This window comes from Myxine glutinosa, chromosome 3, assembly GCF_964187855.1.
Source record: "Myxine glutinosa chromosome 3, kmMyxGlut1.1, whole genome shotgun sequence".
Lineage (NCBI taxonomy): Eukaryota > Metazoa > Chordata > Myxini > Myxiniformes > Myxinidae > Myxine > Myxine glutinosa.
Window position 1 is genome coordinate 186,815,420 of NC_136263.1, and position 11,133 is coordinate 186,826,552.

The following is an 11,133-nucleotide window of genomic DNA, read 5'->3' on the forward strand; positions in this document are numbered from 1 at the left end:
CTAGCCAGGTAAGATGCTAACTATAATGTTACTCACACTCTTGACTTCAGTTTCTGCATGAAATCATAAACAGGCAGAATAACAGCTGAGCCAGCTAGCACCATGTTAGCTAACGTTAAAGCTAGCCTCATCTATGTACAGTATGTTCCTAATGTCGGTGTAACTTAAACTTTTGTTAATGCCAAACATGAGACATATCTGTTGACTTCTGTATATGAATTGAACCAGAAAGAGGCACGACAGCTGAGCTAGCTACAGTAACTTAGCACAATGTTTCATTGGCCTAGATAGCTAACGTTAGTGTGGAAGAATTTAGATGTTTTAGCTATTAGCACTTTTGATGCCACTAAACATGGTTTAGTCAGCTAAAAAGTACCCTAGTGTAGAACATGACTCAGAACCTGTTACCTCACTGAAAACTCAGAGCCTCCTTTCACAGGCACTTTTAACATCATTCGTGATTTCTTATTTGTCATTTAACAGTGATGGTAGACATCGACAGCAAGCATGCCCAAAAGAAAACGGAGTGTAGAACCTGCAGCCCAAAGCTCTCCTCCTACATGCATCCTTCATGTACCATCCATGTCTGATCATGGGGATTTCACGCCCCTCCGTAAAATTAAAGGATCTGCTTCAGAAAAACTGCAACTGCTTCAAAAGATCCGGGATAGACGTCTCAACCAACCGCATGACTCCCCATGTCGTATGCAATCAGTATGTGATCAGATCCCGGCAACTCTTCCTGATGACCTAGAAAGAGTAGGATATCACAGCAAGTGTTATAAGCACTTTGTCCGCCACTTTCATCGTCTGGGAGATGATACAGAACCAGGGCCATCAACCTCATCATGGCATCACTCTCCTCGTAAACCAGGAGGTTCTGCTGAACCCATCTTCCCGCCAGAGTGTATATTTTGTGAGAAAGTTGAGACCAAAGATGCTCATCGCAATACTGAGAGGCCTACAACCTTCCCATCCTTTAAAAACAAAGAAAATGCATGGGAGCAAATCGAAACACGGGCTGAGAAAATGGGTCTCTATCGACTCCATCGAAAGGTGAAAAACAAAGACCTCTTTGCATGTGAGGCCAAACACCATCCGTCATGTTTTAAAGCTTTCCGCACAGCATTCTACAACTATGAGCGTGCGATTCACAGAGCCGAAGCACCAAAGGAGCAGGCTTGCATGTCAGCCGCCCATGAAAAGGCATTCAACTCAGTACTGGAACACATTCAAACCCAGGTCATCCAGCAGAATAAAGTTCTACAGCTTTCTTCCTTGCGCTTGCTCTATGTCGAGGAACTGAAACTGAATGGATATGAGAACTCAAATTATCGGTCAGAGAAACTACTGAAACGCCTACAGAATGACCCAATCAAGGAGCATATCCACTTCACGAAGGTTGATCATGACAAATGTGATGTCATTTCTTTCTGGCTTGTGCACAGCTCAAACATAACAGTTTCCAATGCTCTCGCACGAGCATTCACACTCGGAAGCACAAACAAGAACCAAAATGTTGCCCTCCAACTTCGCCAGGGTATTCTACAGGCTTTCAGAGAGTGTAAAGACCAACCATGGCCACCAACAGCTGAAGACATGGAGCTCAATCCTGAAGACATCCTACCTCCAGACCTTGTCCGCTTTCTCAGCGTGCTAATGACTGGCAAGGAGGGCATCGAGACAGAAAAGGTGAAGCGTCTGGTCTTCTCCATTGGACAAGATCTGTGCCGTGCAGTGTCAGATGGAAAATGGAAGTTACCAAAGCACATTCTCCTCTGTGTGACTGTAAGGCACCTGTTCTGAAGCAAACAGCTCACCACAATACTACACAGGCTTGGACACTCTGAGAGCTACGATTTCGCCTTGGAGTTGGAAACTGCTCTCGCCAAGGTCCTGGATGAAGTCTCAACTTATCGTACACCACAAATTGTGACAGGAGAGGGCAACCTTGTATTCCACTGTGAGTGGGACAACTTGAATAAAACCACTACCAGTGTGCACGGCAGCAACATTGTAAACAGTGCTGGAGGAATCATGGTGCAGGAGGTCAAGCCCGGGTTCGAGAGCAGCAAGGACCGAATGCTACCTACCATCAATAGGTCACAACAGCGTAGCCTGAAGGTCGACACACCAAAAACTCTCCCACCCTTGCACTTTACTCGCGTTGGCCCGAAGTTCCCTGAAGGCTCATCATTCACACCGCCAGCAGAGAATGACACAGTCTATGCCACTACGATGCAAGAGTACTACATCTGGCTCTTCATCAGATACATCGGAAGCTGTGGCCTGCAGCCTGTGCCTGGGCTAGGGGGTTTCACCTCTGCAACTGGTTCTCCCCCACCCAGCAAATCAACAGTCGACTACTGCACGCCTATCCACCAACCGATCACAGACAACGCAGTTGTTCGTGAGCTACTGAAGCGTTCCGAGGCAGCAACTGCTGAGGTGGGTCAGAGATGGGTCCTGAATACATTTGATCTGGGTGTCTGCATGAAAGCCCTTCCCATCATCTGGCGCTGGCCAAATGAATTTGCTAGTCATGTAGTAACGATTGGACCCTTCCACACATCCATGAACTACATCGGGATGCTCACTGGACACAAGATGCGTGGTTCTGGATATGCAGAGATTCTCTTTGAGGCACAACTAGTAACAAGTGGATCTCTCAAAGGTGTTCTCAGTGGAAAGGCCTACGCAAAGTCCCTCTTTTGCCTCAAAACAGTGTGTGAGGCAATGGAGAGGCTGTTGATGGAGAGATTCACTGAGGACTAATGCTAATGATGTTTATCTAAAACAAGCAAGAGAAGAGTGGTCACATTGAGTGCTAGGACTATTTTGACAGTTGTAATATTTAGAAAAATAAAACTTTGTGTTAACGTCTGTGTAGACGGACCTTAATATGAGTCTATTATTTCGTAAAACTGTGATTATTTTGTAAATAAAGCACTAATTAGCATACTAGTATACCATAGACACATGTAATCATGTTATGAATAGTTCTATCATGATCTATGCCCTTCAAAACATGGGTCTAGACACCTTCATTTTTCAATTATCTGCAATATTGGCTGAGATATGTCAAAAATCGTTTTTTTGATAATGGCAGCAGTAATTTGCATAAAAATGGTATGTGGGACATTTTTTCAGCTTGGGGCCATAGCTAGTCATTTTCTACACATTTTTTCCAATCTAGAAACACTGATTAGAAGTATATCTCCGGGGGGTGCAGGGGGACCTAGTCTTCCTACTAGACTATTTGGCTTCTTCTTCTCGTTTCTGGATTCCTTTGTGCACGGACATCCTTCCCCTCGCCGTGGACGCTTTTCTTTGGTTCTCCTGCTGCCCCCAGGCCGTCTTTCACCCTCGACTATCTCTCTCCCTTCGGATCCGAACATTGGCTGCAGCGTACTGTGACCATGCCTCTTCTCGCCGACGTCATACTTCAACCAATCCCCGCGCCCCACCACATCAGTCGATGGCCATGACCAATCGTTCCCTTCTGGGCGGGACCTCACGGCCTTTCTTGACGCCCATAGAGAATGTTCGGGGTCGGGGTTCCTTTGCCGATCGGCAAATGTGTTGTATTTCTGTCGGGATCGTCGGTGTGGTTGTGGCAATGTACCGATTGCATGGCTGGCTGAGTAAATTTTATATAAACAAAGGGAAAAATCACAGGGGACCAATTACACACTAGGGTTTATTAATCTTACGCCCGAGAACGAGTTAACACAAAAGCCACACCCCTTATGGCGACATGCAAGCACTCTTAACCTGTACGTTTATGTGCAGGTCTTAACCAGTCGCTTTTGCTTATGTACAGTCACGTGAAAAAGTAAGTACACCCCATGTACACTTTTGACTTTTTCAACATATTTCAACATACAGCTATTTGATCTTCATTTCAACAATATTGACAGATAAAGGTGATATAATCTATCTATAATTCCAGTAATCTCTGTCTGTACGTTTGTACGTTTGTCTGTGACCGCTGTTTCTCGACAACCACGGGTCCGATATACTTTTAACTTGCCAGGTATATTGCTGGGGACCCGAGGATGTGCCTTTTCAAGGTTTCATATTAATCGGACAATTACTTACCGAGCTATGTCCAAAAAACGATTCAACCAATCAGAGAGCAGCGAACGATCGCGTGTGCCGAACGTGGCGGGCACACTCTGCCTCGGATGGCACATTTGAGAGCGTATTCATTTATTTCACGTTTGCAAACTATGTTGGCGTTAAACTATGTTTTACAACTAATAAAAACGAATTTGCGATTCATTCGCTTTCCTGCGCGTTTGTGCACGCGATGGCGATTTCTTTACCAAACTCCGGAAGCCGTTCGCTTTGGACCAAACCATTGCATGTAAATAGAGGGGGGGGATTGTCACCACTCGCAAGCCGTTCGCTTTGGACCAAACCATTTCATGTAAATAGAGGGGGGGGGATATAATTTTAGATATAGATATAGTACGGGCATGCCCTAGTATAATAAATATCATGAAACATTTACATTTTGTAGTCCATTGTATAATTTAAATAAACATAAATGCAAATTTCGCATGTGGAAAAAGGAAGTACACCCCTACATTTATCACTACTTCAAATACCTAAAATTAGAATCAGGTGCACCAGCTCAGGTGCAAATGATTAGAACATCGTGAAAGGATCTTGGAGGAACCTGTCTTATTTAAACCTCAGACATTTCGTTTGGTTTGCTCTTTGTTGTTGAAGTGTGCGGTGTCACCATGCCGAGATCCAACGAGCTCTCCGAGGCCTTCAGAAAGAAGGTTATAGATGCCTTCGAGTCTGGGAAGGGATTTAAAAAGATCTCCAAACAATTTGAAATCAATCATTCGACTGTCCGGAAAATCATCTACAAGTGGAGAAGATTCCAAACAACTGCCAACTTGTTCAGGCCAGGCCGCCCCAGCAAGTTCAGCCCGAGAGCAGACCTCAAGATGCTGAAAGAAGTCTCGAAGAACCCCCAGAATGTCATCACGGGACCGACAGGTAGCTCTTGCCACTGTTGATGTCAAAGTGCACGAGTCTACCATGAGAAAGAGGCTGCACAAATTTGATCGACATGAGAGGTGTGCCAGGAGGAAACCTTTGCTGTCCAGAAGGAACATCAGGGCAAGACTGAAGTTTGCCAATGAACACCCAGGCAAAGACCAGCACTTCTGGAACAATGTGCTCTGGACAGATGAGTCAAAGGTAGAGCTATTTGGCCACAGTATCAGAAGACATGTTTGGCGAAAACCAAAGACAGCATTTGACCACAAGAACCTGATACCAACAGTAAAGCATGGTGGTGGAAATATTATGGTTTGGGACAGCTTTGCTGCATCAGGGCCTGGGCAGCTCACCATCATATAATCCACAATGAATTCTTCATTGTACTGGAGGGTGCTTGAAGATAATGTGAGGCCATCTGTCGGAAAGTTGAAGCTCAACCGAAGGTGGACCTTGCAACATGACAATGACCCTAAACATACCAGTAAATCCACCAAGATATGGCTGAAAAGAAAGAAATTCCTAGGCACACCTGAGCTCCTCACCACATACAAGCCTTTCATCCGCAGCTCAATGGAATACTGTTCTCCCCTATGGGCTGGTGCTCCTGCCTCACACCTAGCTCGGCTTCACGCTGTTGAAACCAAAGCTTTCAGAATCATTGGAATCTCCCGCGATGAAGCTATCTCTGAGGGCCTTTCACTCACTCACCGCAGGCAGGTAGGTGGTCTTTCTGTCTTCTACCGACTCCTCTCCGGCCTTGCTCCCCCAGCTCTCTCTGTGCTCTGTCCCCCAAATACTCCTACAGGTCGCACAAGATCTGCCAGCAAGCCTCTGATGGTTAAACTGCCAAAATCTCGGCTCTCTGCTCACCTTCACTCCTTCATTCCTCTTTTCTCCCGCCTCTGGAACAATCTCCCACACTCCCTTCAATCCCACTCCTCCCTCCAGGTCTTTAAAACAGCTGTTCACCACCATCTCTTATCTTCCCCCATCCAAAACCTTGATCTTTTCTACCCCCACTAATTCACCCCAGATCCACCTTGTTTGTAATTCCAACTTCTTTCCTGGTAGTCCTGGCAGTGTCCATAGGTTTTATGCCTCTCCCACCCCCTTTCCCATGCCTCCCCCCCAAAGCCCTCTCCCTCCCACAGATCTCTCGATGTCTCGATGTCTCCATGTCTCCATGTCTCCATGTCTCCATGTCTCTCGGTTCCTGCTCTCAAATGTTGTGTTTGTGTCCTTCCCCCTCTCTCCCCATCTTGTCTACCGCTCCCGATGTTATTTGTTTTATGTGTCGGTTTGTCGGTTAGTCTTTCTGTGTGATAAATGTTCGCTCTTTCACGAGCCTCGATCTTGTATACAAAAATATATATATATATATATATATATATATATAAATAAAAAACATGGAGGGTTCTGGAATGGCCAAGTCAAGCCCGGATCTAAATCCCATCGAGATGTTGTGGGGGGGATTTGAAACGAGCTGTGCATGCAAGAAACCCCTCAAACATCGCACAGCTGAAATAATTCTGCATGGAGGAGTGGGCAAAAATTTCTCCCAGTCGATGTCAGAGACTGGTAGACAGTTATAAGAAATGCCGACTTGAGGTTGTTTCTGCCAAAGGGGGCAATACCACCTCTTAGAGCCAAGGGTGTACTTACTTTTTCCACATGCGAAATTTGCATTTGTTTATTTAAATTATACAATGGACTACAAAATGTAAATGTTTCATGATATTTGTTATATTATATCACCTTTATCTATCAATATTGTTGAAATGAAGATCAAATAGCTCTATGTTGAAATATGGTGAAAAAGTCAAAACTTTACATGGGGTGTACTTACTTTTTCACGTGACTGTACATTGAAATGGGCTTTCTACGCATCACATGGTCCCATGCTAAGCTATACATTCCTGACTTTCCTAAGGTATTTCCTCACCTACCCCCACAAACGTAACAATAACTTTAGTCAGTGCAGTATACTGCTTTATTCTACCAGGTGAGTGCCCAGGGGTATTGCCCCTATATTTACTGACTTGGCTCCATGCATATTGGTACGAAGCACCTCACATTCCCTAATTCTTTTATTTTTTTTCCTTTATTTTTTTTGCTCATAAGCATGTCATATTCAGGTTGGCAGGATGGTCTCGAGCCGTGGTTCTTAACCTGGGTTCGACCGATCCCTAAGGGTTTAGTGAGCGAGTCTCAGGGGTTCGGCGGAGATCCTCCGAAACGCATTGCAATTTGTTTTTTGTTTTTGTTTTTAGTTTCTTATCAATTTTGAATCTATGTGTAATTACGCTTATTATTAATATTATTATTATTTTGCCATGTATGTTACGAACGAATGGAAATGTTATTTGTAATTGTATTCCCATCCCATTCATGGTTTCTCTGGTCTGTGTTTGAGATAAGTTGTTTCACACTGACTGAAGTAAGTTGAATCAATGAGCAATTTGCTAATTATTTTGTTGATGGTGCTTACTTGCTTACTTAATTACTGGATTTTGGACTTTGCAGGTGTTCGGAAATTCCAGTGAATAGCCTCGATTAGCTTGCCGTGTGCCGTGCGTCATTGGTTGCGCCTTACTTTGGAGTTACTGATTAATTGAAAAGTAAGTTGGAAATGTTTGTGGATATGCAGGGCGGGTTCAGAGTTATATTAAAGTCAAAAGTGGATGGTGATTATAAAATATGATTGAATTACTCTGAAAATTAGGTGGAGGTGATACAACTCCTTTGGTCGCAATTCAAAACTAACAATTCGCAGTTTACAATGTAATATTATAATGGGATTTGAGGTGACAGAGTTGAGTAGAAAATAAATCCCGTCATCGTAACTATAAGTTATGTTTTCTTCGTTAAAATTTCTCAGTTTTCAGAGGGGTACTGATTATATTTAAGCATGTTCCTTATTTAATTGTCATATAATTATTTTCCCGAACTCAATTAAGATCAGTTTGTTACATTTTTTTCTTTTTTTTTTGCAGTATGTCGAGCAAAAAAAGGAAGTGGTCGGAGGATTACGTGCGGTACGGGTTCACTGGTTCAGGTGTGTGACGGAGTACGGGTTCAGGTGTTTGACGGAACGGGACGGAAGTCAGCGCCCTCAATGCATGCTTTGCCATGTCAAGATGAGCAACTCCAGCCTAGCACCAGCAAAACTACAGGAACACTTCAAAAAACTGCACGGTGAGGGCCAGTACAAAGACGCAACGCTGGATGAATTCAAATTGAAGAGAGTCCGATTTGACACAAGTGCGACCTTGCCCACTCTCGGCTTCGTTCCAATTGACAAACTGATCCTCACCGCGTCGTATGAAGTTGCGTACCTGATCGCAAAGCAGGGCAAACCGCACACCGTTGGCGAGACACTCATCAAACCGGCGCGTTGAAGATGGCCAACATAATGCTGGGAAAAGCTGCTAAAATCAAGTTATCTCTCGTTCCACTCTCAAATGACACCATCAGATGCAGAATCGACGACATGAGCGACGACATCCTCGCCCAGGTAGTTGCAGATTTAGTCGCGACCCGACGAAATTCAGCCTTCAACTCGACGAGACCACCGACATTTCAAATTTGAGCCAGCTCATCTTATTTGTGCGTTATGTCAAAGGAGACGAGATCAAGGAAGACTTTCTGTTCTGCAAGCCTCTCACAACAACGACGAAAGCAGCTGATGTGAAGAAGCTTGTGGACGACTTGTTCAGAAGCAACGGCCTCTCATGGAACATGGTGTCTGCAGTTTGCTCGGACGGAGCTCCAGCCATGCAGGGATGCAACTCCGGTTTTGGAGCGCTGGTGAAGGCCGATGCACCACACATCATCGTCACGCACTGCGTTCTGCACAGACACGCACTGGAATCAAAAACGCTGCCTCCAAAACTGGCCAATGTTCTGAAAATTGTTGTTGAAACTGTGAGTTACGTGTGAAGCCGTGCTCTGAATCATCGCATCCTCAAAGAGATGTGCAATGAAATCGGCTCTGAATTTGAAGTCCTGCTCTACCACTCTAACGTTCGATGGTTATCATGAGGGAAGGTAGTGAGCCATATTTTTGCCTTGCGTGTAGAATTAGCCCTGTTTTTGCGAGAACACCAGCATTGCCGTGCAACGCACTTCCAAGAGTCAGAGTTCATCCTCGCCTTGGCCTACTTGGCTGACATCTTCGACGCACTCAATCATCTCAATTGCCAGATGCAGGGCGGTGGAGTGAATGTCATCGAATCTGAAGAAAAGCTGAGCGCTTTCTGAAATAAGTTACCGTTGTGGAGGTGGCGAACAGAGAACGACAACTTCGCGAACTTTTCGCTACTTGGTGAGTGCGTGAGCGGGATCGAAGATGAGTCTGAAGTTGGAGGCACTGCTGTGGATGGATGAAGACCGGGGGAGCTGAAGCAAGCGATTGCTATGCACTTGGATGAGCTGGGAAAGTCATTCGATGGCTACTTCCCCGACCAAGAGCAATACCCAGCATGGGCGCGGGAGCCGTTTACTTTCAACGTTGCAACGGCAGATGTCAACGACCAATTCCTCGACGACCTCATCGAACTTCAGCAGAGCCAGACTCAACAACAACTCTTTGGCACAACAACACTCTCAACGTTTTGGTGCCGCCAAATGGAAGGGTATCCTCACATCGCTAAAATTGCCCTTGAGATCCTCACGCCGTTCGTTACAACGTATCTCTGCGAGCATGCATTTTCGAAACTGGTGGACATTAAAACAAAGAAAAGGAGCAGGCTTGCATGCGAAAATGATTTGAGGGGGGCCCTTGCCAAAACAAAACCACGCATTTCCCAGATCGCCTCCCGAAAAGAACAGAAAACGCATTAAGATGCAATTCTTCTTCTTCTTTTTTTTTGGTATACAAGATCGAGGCTCCTGAAAGAGCTAACATTAATCACACAAAAAGTCAAACCGACACATAAAACACAAAAAAATAAGGGGAGCGGTAGACAAGATGGGGAGAGAGGGGGAAGGACACAAACACATTTGAGAGCAGGGACATCGGGAGAAATGCGGGAGGGGGAGGGCTTGGGGGAAGGTGGGAGAGGTATAAAATATATGAACACTGCAAGGACTTTCAGGAAAGACGTTGGCATTTAAAATAAAAAACGTGCATCTGAGGTGAATTAGCGGGGTTAGAAAAGATCAAGGTTTTCGATGTGGGAAGATGAGATGGTGGTGAACAGCTGTTTTAAAGACCTGGAGGGAGGAGTGGGATTGAAGGGAGTGGGGGAGTTTGTTCCAGAGGTGGGAGAAAAGGGGAATGAAAGAGTGAAGGTGAGCAGAGAGCCTAGATTTTGGCAGTTTAACCATAAGAGGGTTGCAGGCAGATCTTGTGCGACCTGAAGGAATATTGGGGGGACATAGCACAGAGAGAGCTGGGGGAGCAAGGCCGGAGAGGAGTCGGTAGAAGACAGAACCGATCCTCAGAACCGATTCTTACAATTTTTTTGGTTAAATTTGAGGGGTTCCGCGAGTGTTCGGTGGGTTTCGTTAGGGTTCGGCGCCTTTAAAAAGGTTAAAAACCACTGGTCTAGAAGTATTCACACTTACCTCTAAGCTATCAAGCCTGGGTTTGAATCTGGTGTTTCACTGGCAGGATTATTCATCAATGAGTGTGCCATCCTTCGGATGGGTGTTAAATTGGGCGTCCCGTCTGCTGGCATTAGTTGGTGGAGGTGAAAGATCCCACTTGGTCCTTCTTTTAGAGGTGAGCAATCGCCAGCAACCTGAATAAATTCCAAATTCCTGCCCTCATCTCCAAGCGTCAGCCCTGGCCAGCCAGTTCGTGAAGGACTTGGACCAACCTTGTCATTATTTACTTTTAACGATGTTTATGCATCAGAAAGATAATTTGTTAAGTTTCGTTTATGGGCTGAATATTCCTGAATTGTGTTTATGGGCACAATTAGGGTGCTCATCATCACTTGAGAGCTGCAATTCCACAAGGTTTCCACATATCTCATGGGATTGTGAGTTGGACAGGCGAGCGTTATGGGCTACGTATGTAGGTAGGTTCAATCACGGTTTCTGTGAAGTTGATAACGCAATAGGGGAGGGGAAAGAGTTAAATATCCTACTGTTTTGTTGAGGTAA

General features: G+C 45.1%; 1 protein-coding gene across 2 annotated transcripts in view; it reads right to left on the reverse strand.

Annotated features, from left to right (window-relative positions):
- Window positions 1-11,133, reverse strand: part of LOC137422978 (uncharacterized) — a 244,669-nt gene that overhangs the window by 112,932 nt on the left and 120,604 nt on the right. The window lies entirely within an intron of this gene.